Source organism: Lethenteron reissneri, chromosome 25, assembly GCF_015708825.2.
Source record: "Lethenteron reissneri isolate LAM-NWPU_2019-01 chromosome 25, ASM1570882v1, whole genome shotgun sequence".
Taxonomy (NCBI): Eukaryota; Metazoa; Chordata; class Hyperoartia; order Petromyzontiformes; family Petromyzontidae; genus Lethenteron; species Lethenteron reissneri.
Genome location: NC_083803.1, coordinates 10,028,788 through 10,043,075, shown reverse-complemented (window position 1 = coordinate 10,043,075; position 14,288 = coordinate 10,028,788). Strand labels below are relative to the sequence as shown.

Here is a 14,288-nt window from a genome sequence, read left to right as displayed (position 1 = left end):
AGTAAAAATGTATTGCATTTTTATTCTTAAAGGATTCCTGTGCACTTTAGTGTTATTCCGTACTGAAAATTGTCTGAGACTTGCGCTGATATACACTAGTAATACTCACTCGTGAATAAATGTCACGCGCATGCCTTTCTTTTGTGATGGCTAATTATACGCATGTGAAAATGTAAACCGAGTAATCATACACATGTGAAGGGAATGTTGTGGCGTTACAAAGCATACACCAATAATTGTCTCAATGTAATCAGTGATTTTATCCCCCCCCCAAATTGTTAAATAAAAGGCAGTTAATTCCAGATGGCATTATTGTGGTTTCATAATTATGCAAAAACGCAGATTAAGATGTGTCTTCTTTTACAGATGTACAAATTGCTCCATGTATAAACTCGTCAAGTTTAAGTAAAGATAACATTCTCAAAAGTAGTATAATTATATTGTACAAAGTTAAACATATCAAGAGAGGGGATATTGTCAAATTTGAACGGCAATTTTCATCCATTTTCAATGCACAGCTGCATGAAAGCCTCTACGCCATGTCGCAGTGGTGAACGTTCGTTTTATCTACCTACTTATGTTGGTCACGTGGAATTTGGTGAAAGGGGTGGGGGCAAAGAAAGATCCAGACATCACTGACATTAGCCATGGCATGGGATCGAACTCGGGAATCAAGGTTCATAGCACAGTGCATGAACAACTAAACCACTGCTTCTCCCCCATCATAATATGCTAAAGAATGTGTTGACGTGTCCCAAATGTGTGTTATTTAGAGAATCTCATAAACGACCACAACACTGTATTTTTTAATTTTACGTTTGAATAAGGCGTAGTAGACCCATCAAAGGTCTTCAGAGTGTGGTACAGGGAAAAAAACATCTCTAGTTTATCCGACATAATAGGAAATAAGTAGGTTTCCATGTCCACGTCCACTCATTCATGTTTGCCATCACGAATGTTTAAATATGTATACTTTCCAAAAGGAGGTATGATTTCCTGCCATTTTGTACAAAAAAAATTAACGACTGAAAGAAAGTAGCAGACGTCGATATAGTGCGCAAATAAATTATTAAAAATATTCTGAACTTTACAGCTCTGCAATATACAATATTAGTTGCTAGTGTGGAGAAGATAAAGCTTCATTGCCAGCAGACTTGTGCTTATCATACATCTATGCAAAGGTGAGCCTGTTATGAACTCAATTTGTTTAATATTAAATAACCTGTATTCAAATTTTGATTTAAAGCTTTCGTGACTGCAGGGATTCATATTCTTGGTTCTTTCGGTAAAGTCACGTAGAAGGGAAATAATATTTTTAAAAATATATATATAAAACAATAAAAATTATCACGATGTTTCGACTGCAACCAGTGGCGGCTCCTGCAAAATCTCTCAGGGGGGGCAAATGTCTGGATGATTGATAAGGATAAGGTCCACCCATGCAATGGATAAATTAACAGCTTAAGAATGTAAAGGCAACTTCACTTCTTTAATATTAATGAAAAATAAAGTGACTCTTACAATGCATCTTGTTTGTTTCTATACTCACTATTAAAACAAACCACTCAAGTTTATTTTATTAAAAATTCCACTAGGTGGCCACAAATTATATTGTTGGATGAAACGTGCTTACGTATGATGACGTAAGCACGTATGATGACGTAAGCACGTTAGGGCGAGCCCTCCCGGAAGCCGTAGAGAATGCATTGGAGCGCCCCCCCCGGTCGAAAAAAAACATCTTTCAATGTAAGTCTATGGGAACACTCGGGGCGATTCTCAGCCGGAGTGAAATCGCCAAAAAAGAGGTGGTACTCCACAGAACGTGACATGACGCTGATTGGACTATATCCAGAGGCTGCAGTGACGGCTTGCGTGACTCTGTGGTTCAATGACATTGGTGGTGCGTCGCCCAATCGCCCTAATGAAGAAACCGCCCCTGACTGCAACACAAGCAATCATCATCGGGTGTGAAATCCACAGCAAGAAATTTTGAAAAAAGTGTCGATTTTCCTAATTAGGGAGAGATGGATTTGGTGCTGACATTAGGAAAAACCGCCACTTTTTTCAAATTTTCTTGCTGTGCGATTTCACACCTGATGACGATTGCTTGTGTTGCAGTCGAAACGTCGTGAGAATTTTAATTATTTTATATTTGCATTATTTTTTATTATTTCCCTTCTACGTGACTTTACCGAAAGAACCAAGAATATGAACCTGTATTCAGTCTGTGGCCATGCATACATTAAATGCATACAGGGTATACACGGATTACATTCATACCTGACAAGATGATCTGCGTGAAGTAACTGGTATAAACACTCAATAAATGCCATCACAATGAGAATAGCTTCAGTCAGAAAGAGTCCAATGTGTTGTTCTAGTTATATGTTTGTAGGATTTCATATTATTTTCCCGTTTGCAGCACATTACCAGGGATCTTTTGAAAAGGTCAATTATTAGAATGACTATATGGATTCAATGTGTTCCTTACACGTTTCACATTTAACAGTCATGTGACAGTGGAACTGGCTGTAATCCATGACAGCGTCTACTGCCGCCTTGGATTGGTTAAGGACCTTAACATTAAACTATGACATCTTTCCAAACTGTTGCTTACACGCCATGCGTGGAGATGGAGTGATTAAATTCGTGGATGTGCCAGGAGACTTGTATGTCGCAGGATCCTGAGAGGTGGTGCCAGCTTTGGAGTGGCCGTGTTGTGTTTAACCAGACGATATACATGGCATGTGTGAGTGCGCGACGAAACAATTGTACATCCATTTTAAGATGCGATAGAATGACAAAATTATTTCATAAATTGATTCTAATGTGACAGCATAATCTGCTATATACAGAGCTATATTACATTGCCCTACATGTGTTTAGAGGAAAAATTTAGTGAATCCAATTTGTTCTAAGGTATTGAATTTAACAAAATTAATATTATTTATAGGCAAAGCTTTTGTTTTAAAACAAATAGTTTATTTTGTATTTATAAAATGTTAATGAGTTCAATGCATTATTTGATTCAACGTTTAGTTTGAAATTTTTTACATTAATATGTACGTGTGTATTATTATAAAATATAAATTCTAATCTTGATTTGAAGCTTTCGTGACTGCAGGAATCCATACTCTTTAGTTCTTTCGGTAAAGTCACGTGGGTAGAAAAAATAATAGATCACGACGTGTTGATCGCAACGCAAGCAATCGTCATCAGGTGAGACAACCACAGCAGAAAAACTACTGAAGTAGGCTTTTTTTTCTTGCTGTGGTTGTCCCAACTGATGATGATTGCTTGTGTTGCGATCGAAACGTCGTGATCTATTATTTTTCTACCTACGTGACTTTACCGAAAGAACCAAAGAGTATATATTCTAATACTGAATATTTGTTACATTAACATGTATGCACTACTGAATAAGCATTGACATCAATCAAGCTAACAGTTTTGACTATTAGGGTACTAATCTTTTCATATGATGGCCACATACTAAAATAAAACCAATAAGACACACAAATATAACAAGTTTTATCCAGCAGTGCTGAAAATGCTAAATCAAGTGAGTTGGGCCCAGGGTTACTTGAACAGGAAAATAATTTGTGAACGCTTGGAATTTGGGCTACTTTAGTCGGAGATAAAAATGGATCACTCTCGTCTCTATTACTCATTGCCTCTGCATGAATACATTAAATGTAAAGTAGTTTAAATTATGAGAATGTATTTCAACTCTCAGAAATTTTAAAAGTGCATATCTGTTACAATGTAAAAGCGTCGTATAAAATGACAAATTATTTAAATCAAAGGTGATTTAAGTTTCACCAGTGTCATTCGTGTTTCATTATCTCTGTACTTACTATTATGGGTCTCAGGTTGTGCATTTTATAACCGTGAATTTTCTGTATTTTCACCTTTTGATAAAATAATAAAATTAAGACGAGCACAACACACCTTCCTTCCCATGTCTGTATCTTGACTTAAACCAAATAAAACATCAACATCTCATTGGTCACAAAACCTTCCGGGAGTGTATTTTAGACATTCATTGTCTTATACACAAGGATCCTCGCTGTGGCGGAAGAAATGTGTAGTTAGTTTGTTTTCACGTAGACAGATATGAGATAGAGGCATATTGTGTTCTCGTTCGTTTTTCTACGTAAATTCTACACTCCGACGCTATTGATTAGTAACAGTCGGGTGGGGTGTGGGAGTGCTAACCGGGAGTCGTTAGTGCATTGCCCTATGTACCTGACGAACAGAGTTCAATTCCCTACCGTGGCTTACATCAGTGGTGAGTGATATCTTAATTGGTTTGAAATGTTCCCAGACCCACCTCCTTCAACAACCCACACTGACCAGCATGACGTAGTGCTGTCAACCCCAATCCCTAACACGTCCTTCAATCTAGGATTGGGTTGACAAAGGCTGGCAATTATGGTTATTTTTTTAAAAATAACAGCACAGCTTCCATCCACACTACATTAAATGCGAAAACGTTGAGGCAAATATATACGTAAATATAAATACACATGTATTTTAGGAGTTAAAAATGCACTTGTAAAAAAGTATAATTTCTGTTGATTTATTATTAAAGGTAAAAATAACTTTTTATTATTTCATATTTGCAGGTGGACGTCTTCACATTATTCCTTCATTTATTTCATATATGCTGCCGTGGTGTAACGGTCAGCACACTGGACTTGCATTCCAGAGGTTACCGGTTCAATTCGTCCTCCTGCCATGGCAGTTTAAACAATGGAGCAATTTTATTAAATCCCTCTCCACCTCTGTCCACCCAGCAGAAGCAGTATAATAAATAAGTGCACCAAATACGCTGACGGGGATACAACACTCTATGCGCACCTCGAGCCTCATACGACATCAGCTGCCAACATCGACTTCAAGCGGTGCACCGATGGAACGTCAACATGTTTTTTTGCAAAATGACGCGCGGTTGAATGCAAGCAAATTAGAGTCCATGTTCATAGGCCCGGCTGCGCAGGTAAAGAAGACGATCACAGTGGATCTCTGCCGCCAGCGCCACTACTGCCCCTCTCCAGATATGTGAAGGTAATTGGGGTAACGCTTGACAAACGTCTCAATTTCAACCGCCATCTTCTTGGTTCTTTCGGTAAAGTCACGTCGAAGGGAAGTAATAAAATAATAAAAATAAAACATAATAAAATAATTCTCACGACGTTTCGGCCACAACGCAAGCAGCCGTCCTCAGGTGAAGATCAGGTCTGTCGAGGCGACAGCGTCTGAATGAAACAGCACACGTGCTTGGAGCGTATATATAAACTGGGCGCCTTGACAAAGGAATCCCTGCAGTCACGAAAGCTTTAAATCGAAATCCAACCACCATGTCACAAACATCTGCCATGATTGCAACCACCACCTCCAGCATACAGTATTGTGAATAACATGACTAGATCACTGTAATCGCTGCTGATGTGTACATCATCTGTTAACCTCGGCGGGATAGAGTACATTCAAAACAGCCTCACCAGCATCGTCTGCCAGCATCACGCCGTGACAATTCTACCGCACTTCCCGTTGGGCTTTATTGGCTGCCGATTCAGACGGGTATCAAGTACAAGGTGACATCCATCACTCACGAGGCTCTCTGACAGGACAGTCGCCCATCTTTCTGTTCGAACAGTTCACAATCCGACGAGACGTCTACGATCAGCCAGCAAATCCTTGCTCACGATTCCGCCGGACAGAAGCGTAAATGGTGGACAGAGCATTTCGGGTCTACTCTACATCGCTCTGGAACGGCTCTGTGGGATATCTTTCGATCAAATACCATCTCACAAAACCTTTTAAAAAACATTTGAAAACGTCATTGTTTTGCGTAGCCTTTAGGACTTAAACCGAAAGTCACCAGCGCCTCGACACTCAAGCATTACCACGGGCCTCTGCCTCATGACATTGTTTCTAAACGATGGCACTGGACTAAAACATTATTATTACTATAGTTTTTTGTTCTTTCGGTAAAGTCATAAAATAAAATAAATCACGACTTTTGGATTGCACTCCCATTCTCACATGCCTTTTGGATTGCACTCTCATGCTCACATGTACTTTGGATTGCACTGTCATGCTCACATGCCCTTTGGATTGCACTCTCATGGTGCTAATCTCTCATTAACACTGCTGTTGTGCGCATATACGGGCATGATACTCTTATGTGGCGACGGAAGCTCATTCATGCTAATCTCCCTCCCTAATCCCTCTCTCCCTAATCTCCCCCATTAACACACCTGACGTGCTTACGACCGTGGATGGAATTCCTTTCCAGCTCAGACCCCGCTTGCTTGCCCATCGCCACACATATATATGTAACCTTGTTGTAACTGCTCTCTCGCTGGTTCAGCAGTTCCACTGCTGGGTTATATTTTTTCCGCCTGAGGACGACCGCGTGTGTTGTGATCGAAACGTCGTGATTTATTTTATTTTCTACCTACGTGACTTTACTGAAAAAAAACAAAGAGTATGGATTCCTGCAGTCACGAAAGCTTTAAATCAAGATTATTATTACTCTAACCTCTTCCAAGATGTCTGGCTAGCATGGAAGAGTAGGCCAAAAACCCAGTAGATGGGGTCTTCAGAGCTCCCTCTCGTGGAGGCCCTTCTGCCAACAGTGACATGAGCAAGACATTGCAGGGCTACGCATTTACCTTTTTACATTATTGCAAATCAATATTTCACTCATGAATTCTAAATAATTTATTGTAGTACTTTTTGCGTAAATCTGATCAATATGTGACATTTTCGTAAGTGCATGTTCTTATATTTACATTATGGGACCTCCATTTCCAGTACCAAAATAGGAGAATGAGTATTCCCCTTTTTTCTAACAACAAAACAGGCGTTGAGATGTTAAAACACCAAACTGAAGCCTTTTACAAGAAATCATGTCTGCATTAACTACGTACAATTGTGGTCAGAATGCAAACAAAAACAAACTCTGATATTATATATGCATTGCATTTTGAAACTGATTGTTCCACAGCAGAGACAGCTTTCTTTCAAGCCTCGTCTCAAACGGTATTAGACCAGAGGACGCCAGAAGAAAGGGGAAACCTATTCTTATATGTTCTTATATTTCTATACCTTTCTAAGCAATGTATGTTGTGGCACTGCAGAGGATATTCCAATAACCAAATATTCAATCCACATTCAACATTTTAATTTATTTTTTTATTAACATGACCATGGCCAAAAACAATGTACTGAAGAAATGATTTTGCATTTATATAAATACTTTTTGTGATTTTTGTTCAACAGACATGGTAATATTCTTTCAATTGATCAACTTTGCAGTTTCTGTAGTCAAGTCAAAAATATAGACATCTTATTGACTAATGACCTCAAGCTTAAGATTCACACAAGCACCCTTTTTATATTTGGCAGGGCTATAAATGTACTGAACTTACCATTACCCAACATAAATGCTCATTCAGAGGTAATGTCACCACAAATCATCGATATTTACTGCTCCAGGTACCCAGGTCATTTTGAGTACCCTAACATGACTTCAATTAACACTAGGTCATGGTTGTATGCGGCTGGCGAGATTTTCGGAGTCACATTCCGTTGCCTTATCTGACCCGATGCTAGCAGCAAAACCTGAACATAGCTACTGCATTTCACACACGAATATAAATTTGAGATCAGGTTGGAATATAATACATCGGCGCATATATGTAATATGAACACAGTAATAGAAAGATACAATCGTGTCGTAATATAATTTATACATTCTATATGTATTTTACCATAATCTGAAGGTCATTTAGCAGGAATTGCAAGTGCTTATAATTATTAATAAACTGTATAAATATATTTGAGATTCATAATCATATGTCTCGCTGGGTAGGTGTAATTTTTTGCGGGTGACATTTTAAATTCGTATGCGTGGGTGAGTGAGTCAGTTAGTAAGCGAGCCAGCCACAATTAACACCCAGAACTCAATTCCGCCCTCCCGCCTCCTACCCTATCCTTCAATCCTACCCCGTGCTGTGTGACATGCAAACCAGTGCAGGCCTGCTGATGGAACACGAAGGCTGTCCAGTGGGCTTGTAGATGTAAACACCCACTGTAATCTACTCGCGCGATATTTTTTTTTCTTGTTCGTCCATCAAAGTTGATGATGACCATGGCACGTTTGTCATTTTGTTGGGTTTTGATGAGTGCGCAGATGGCTGAAGAGGCCAATCCGAGCCCGGAATTCCCTGTGGCACACTGGACAGGTCAGGGAGGATGTAGAGCTCTGAGGTGCAGCCACACGTCCTTCCTTGGTAGATTTGCGCTGCTGCCTCTTCAAGATAGCACAGGAGCGTCTCCTACTCTCACAGAGGACTGCACCGTCCTGTACTTTTCTTCTCCAGGCAGGTCGGTCCTGTGCTAGGGATATAGTCTTCCAAGGTCGTGCCTAATAGTTTCCTTACGACAACAAATTATGTAGAACAAAGCACTTAATCTCTCACTGGCGTGCATAATCTTACATTGTCAGATTACTTTCAGACTCTCTTAGGAAAGTAAGTATTGCTTAAAAGCGATTAGGCGAAAAGCTGAATGTAATATTAATACGCGTAATGTATATTTTAGCACTGCCATCTCGGCAGAGCTGCGGCGCAAATTTGCTTGAGCGCATCCACTGCGATAAAAAATAAAGAAGCAGCAGCAATCGAGCATCAGCGCTTTGTAGCCAGACGTAGCTTGATAGAAGGCGCGTGGGGCGGTAGCATAGTCAGCAGTCACCATCTGATGTGCAGCCTTCTCCACCGCGAAACGTTGTCGTGTGACTGGAACCTCATCAGCATTATCGCGCTTGCAGGAGATAAGTGGGGCAACTGCTGCCTGGAATATCGATTTGCTTCACCTCAGATACATGTGTAAGAATGATAGCTCAAGGAGGCAATGCATGGAAGCCTATAACTTCGCTTTTTAAAAATGCACATCTCATCAATTGCCAATCGAGAGTGTTTAAGTGTGAAATAAAAAGTACATTTACATTGTCTTTAAATATGCATATACAGTATATATCAACATAAAATGCACTGCAGGTTGCAACATACAGATGGCAAAAAAACTTCATAAGTTAACAATTAAATCAACATTTTATCTTGGTCTAAATTACATTTTAACATAGGTCCCTTATACCTATAGTTAAATGTCATTTGTGTAATTTAATGTACTACACAAGATGAGGGAAAACATTTGATCATAGATTCTAAAAATATAGCTTTAGCTTGTTTCTAATGAAAGTTAATCAGCAAGATTATTATTTCACAATTATTACATTAAATATAATTGTATACATATTTTAAATTATACGGTATTTCATATTGAAATTGTTTGTGCTTTGAAAATATCGTCAAGATAAACGTACATTACAACAAAAGTAGGATTATGCTTTGTGTTACTCAAGCACTGTAAGCATCAATGTGTCATATGGAGGCACATGTTAGATGCAGATACTGTATTATACTGGTAAGAACATCCTGGTTACACCAGCCCACAGGGGATTATTGTGTCCGTCCGTCGTGCAGGGAAGGGCTGGGTGGGGAGGGAGGGGCTGGGTGGGGAGGGGAGGGTGGGGAGGGGCTGGGTGGGAAGGGAGGGGCTGGGTGGGGAGGGTGGGGGGTGGGAGGGGTGGGGCTGGGTGGGGAGGGGCTGGTCACGACGTGGTGCCCTTATAAAACTCAACGTTTAACCTACTCACGCCGGCTTGTGCCCGCCCTCACAGTCGGGAATATTTGCGGAATACACCACGCCGCCGTTGACCCTGGCCATTGACCGAGCAACCCAACGTTCCTACCAGCTCCCTCCGCAGAAATGTGTTTTATTTGTTCTACTTTGTGGAAAGATATATTTTCAAGTGTATTCAGATTATAAAAGAGGGCACAGAGCAGTAGCTGGGTGGCTCAGAGATCAGAGCGTTGAGCTCCCAAAGCTAAGAACAATTATTTAAATCTGAGAAGTTGCCCTTCATTAAACCGAGATTTTAAATCAGGAGTAGATGGTGTCAGCCCTCTGACTAATGACTGCACAATAATAATACAAATAATAAAATTTGGCTTTGCACTTATCTTGGCTGAAGTCTACCTATGAAAATGAGAAATGCCAGTGTAAGTATAATGCCCGATGAATGTCTCCCTGTGGCAAAGTGGGTGGGAAAATGCTGCCTCCTCGGGTTGATACACACGTCAAATGAGATTTCAAAAGCTGTTCTGTGATATCTCCTAACACAGACCGTTCTCAAACACAGGGGTGGTGCATGGATTCTTAGTCTCATGATATGATGCCAAGAGTACAATCTGGATAAATTTGGGGGAAAAGACAAAAACATTTTAAAATAGGGCACAGAGTGAGCGTGGATTAATAAAAGATAACATTTCTATTTTGAAAAACATTACAATTTTTGTGAAGCATAATTAGTTTCACAATGGCTAACCAAAAAACACAAGGCAACAGACATTGCCTGGTTTTATTTGGCTTAATTCTCCAAAACCCCGCTGATTTACCCTTTGAAACCACTCAAATATTTGAGGCAGATTCCCTAATGTTTGCCAGGCATGTGAGCTTAATTTACCGACTCCATCCATTGGGCTGCTGAAAGAATAGCTGCAATTGTGCTAATTACAGCAATGCGCCCAAGGGGTTCCCAAAATAACGCGGCTCTTCTCATTTCCGCAGTAAATGCCACGTGCTTTACTGCCCGAAGAAGAGTCATTGAGTTTATGACAATCTTTATACAGCTCGCACGTATCAATTAGGACGAGGCGCCAAAACAAGTCGAAGCTTCACACTTGAAATGTAACCCTTGTTAGGTCATTCCAAGACCAAATATAATATTTGTTTAACAACGTCGGTGTTTTTGATATTTTTTTGATATATGTTAAAAATCTTGATTTAAAGCTTTCGTGACTGCAGGGATTCATCTTATTGGTTCTTTCGGTAAAGTCACGTAGAAGGGAAGTAATAAAATAATAAAAATAAAACATAATAAAATTATTCTCACGACGTTTCGGCCACAACGCAAGCAGCCGTCCTCAGGTGAAAACCAGGTACGTCGAGGCGACAGAGTCATTCAGGCCGAAACGTCGTGAGAATAATTTTATTATGTTTTATTTTTATTATTTTATTACTTCCCTTCTACGTGACTTTACCGAAAGAACCAAGAAGATGTTAAAAATCGTAATCTAGATTGCAGTAAATTTGGCGACCTGAGTTTGATTCCAAAAGACGGCTAACATCCGTGGTACCCGAACCGGTCCTGGGCCCTGCCATCCTACAACCTGCACTGACCAGCGTGGTGAGGTATGCAATATTTTTTGTACATAGGCTTTCATGACCTATATTGTGATTCATAATTCGTTTCTTTGAGTTAGATTGGGTAGGTATCATGTAATTGTTTCTTCAAAGTTGTCAACATTTGGGTTGCTTTTCAAATCTTTTGGCATATTTGCCAATGACGTGGCAAATTGACATGAAAGGCTCTGTTGGGTAGCAGGAGTTTAGAGCTACATTTTTTCTTATATTATACCTACACGATCTAACTAAAACGAAACCAGTTATGAATCATGCTAAAATATCCTCTTGGCCAACTCAGCATGGGGTAGGCCTTCAATCAGAATGGGATTGACAAAGGCCTGTATATTATGATGTTGATTTGTTTAATATACACAATGCAATGAAAAATTATTTTATTCCAGAAATAGAAGCAAACCGATATCTTACATTAGCAGACAACACAATCATGATAACAACCAGGGATCATGAACCATAGGAGATGAGATGATCGAGAAACTTAACAAAGAAGGCTAGCAGGGGGAGGGGTGGCGGGGAGAGTGATGATAATTGAGTGAAGCGTCTGTCTAGTACAACAAGTTCACTGAACAAAAATCAATAGTTGTTTCAGGGACACAACTGGAAAACACACACACACACACGAGTGTATATACCGAAGGAAATATAGAAGGCAGATTTCAACAGATATGATTACATCAAGAGGCCAGTGAGAGTAGTATGGAGCACTTTTGTAAAACTGTACTTGATCATGAAAAGGAAATATCATTGCCTAAAAAGTAACGTTTTCAATAAGTGCATGGTACCTGCCATAACATGGCTTTGAAACATGGATTCTGACAGATAATGTGGAATACAAACTGACAAAAATATTAAGAAATATGGAGAGATTCATGCTGGGATTTTAACTTAGAGACATAAAGATCAACAAGTGGATCAAAGAGTCAATGCAAATTAGAGACATTGTTCATAAAAAGGGCTTGGGAGATACCTTGCTAAAAGGGATGATAGCAGACAGACGAGACTGGTGATGAAATGGCAGCCCTGAGATCGTCGCACAGTCGTGAGATGGATTTGTGGCATCGCAGAACGTTGCAGGATGGCAAAGACTTGGAGAGGCCTTCATCCAGCACTGTTCAGAACATGGATGATGCTTATAAGAATAAAAAGTACATCTAAGCTATGACCCATGTTTAAAAAAAATACATGTTTCAAGTAATTGCAATAATACATTTGCCACTTATATATATATGTACCACTCTAATAGGAATATTCATTTTCTTAATCTGTTTATACACACGTTGGACTGTTTGCTTAGTCAATTAGGTTGAGAAAAAAAATGTCAACGCAATCTTTTCTTCTGCAGAGCGGTCGTATCTCTTGGAAGCGCCGCTTTCGTGGCTGATGAATGCATTCAGTCAAAGCGCTGATTTGGGTGACATGAGCAATGCGGCAGGCAACCCCCTTGTGGGCTCATGGTTTGTAGCTCCTGCCACAATATGGAGATCAAATACGGAGAGAATTTTGTTTAGGAGACATCTTGTGGCTCAAGAATACACTCACATTTTTCGACCTTTCAGTTTAACATTTTATATTACAGCAATCCTTATTATCAACGGGTATAAATTTGTTTCGATTCCGTCTTGAAATGCCAGCATTGCAATCCACACAACAGGTCTGCCGACGATTGAACGCGTAATTCGGAGGCGACAGCTAGCTGTCGTTACTTGGACACGGTGCCCGTCTCGATGCATCAACCCCCGGGCACGCTGCGGACTGCGGTCGGTGGTCGATGTTTCGAGTGGCCACGCAGGAACGGACGTCGTCGCCTTGGTCGCCCCCAGCAACGCACGGATCGGACAAAAGAAACCCACGTCGCCGCAATGTTGTGCGAGAGAGGACTTCGCATGGGAGGTCACGCGACTGGCGCAGCGGTCATTTTCGTGATGATTGACTCAATGAGTATTTTTTTTTTAAAACGAGAGATAGACTTCCATTACTTCCTTTGCAAAACAAAAAGACGTTGTGTTCGTTCATCAACCCAGTCTTTTGGAATTGAGTTACCAAGCAAGATAGTCAGCTTTGCTAAACAAATGTTAATTGTTTACCAGATGTTGTTGCCCTCTCTCTACGCCATGGTTAATCAACATTGTACAATAGCGCACATTGCACTGCAATGGAGCACTGAGGATAATACGTGAACACATTAATACATTCATAATTTCTGCATAAAATACCATCTCTTGATTGATCAGCCTATTATCCACTCCAACATTAAAATCAGAAATATAACAGGAACTAGCATATGGCAACTGTATCAGGGGGCTAGGCTGACTTGTCATTGCCTCGTGGCTGCATGCCAATGGACCAGTTTGTATGGGGCCAACAGTTTTAATTCCCATAGGCACCCAACATTTTACGGGGCATTGTCAACTTTCGTCATTCACTGAAAGCAAACGTCAAAGGCTATCTTACATTCTTTTCCATCCCAGACCATTGTTTTCCAATGTAATTACTCCGATTTCTGAAGTTAGAAATTGGTTGTGGCATCACATTAAAATTAAAACGTCTCTCTATTTGGAAACTGGATATCACTATACAAAACACGTACTATCTCTTCTTGGTTCTTTCGGTAAAGTCACGTAGAATGGAAATAATAAAATAATAAAATAAAACATAACCATTTTTTATTCTCTATTCAAAGCAAACGTAATCAATCCACACTTTAAAACATATTCCAAGCAACGAGATGAATTCTTACAAAATTGGAAACTTCACTTTATTTTTATTATTTTATTATTTCCATTCTACGTGATTTTACCGAAAGAACCAAGATGAATCCCTGCAGTCACGAAAGATTTAAATCGAAAATTAAAACACGTACTATCTCGTTGGACATGTACAGCCCTGGATGAGAGCCTCCCCCTCGTGTATGTGATGGGAGTTAAATGACCATACTTTACCATGCT

At 39.9% G+C, this 14,288-nt stretch overlaps 1 long non-coding RNA gene across 1 annotated transcript; it reads left to right on the top strand.

Moving 5' to 3' along the window:
- The first annotated feature begins 4,727 nt into the window (after window positions 1-4,727).
- LOC133346915 (uncharacterized) lies at window positions 4,728-14,082 on the top strand. Its single transcript, XR_009755660.1, has 3 exons — window positions 4,728-5,070; window positions 8,207-8,400; window positions 12,995-14,082. It is a non-coding gene; the product is annotated as an uncharacterized LOC133346915 (long non-coding RNA).
- The last annotated feature ends 206 nt before the right edge of the window (window positions 14,083-14,288 follow it).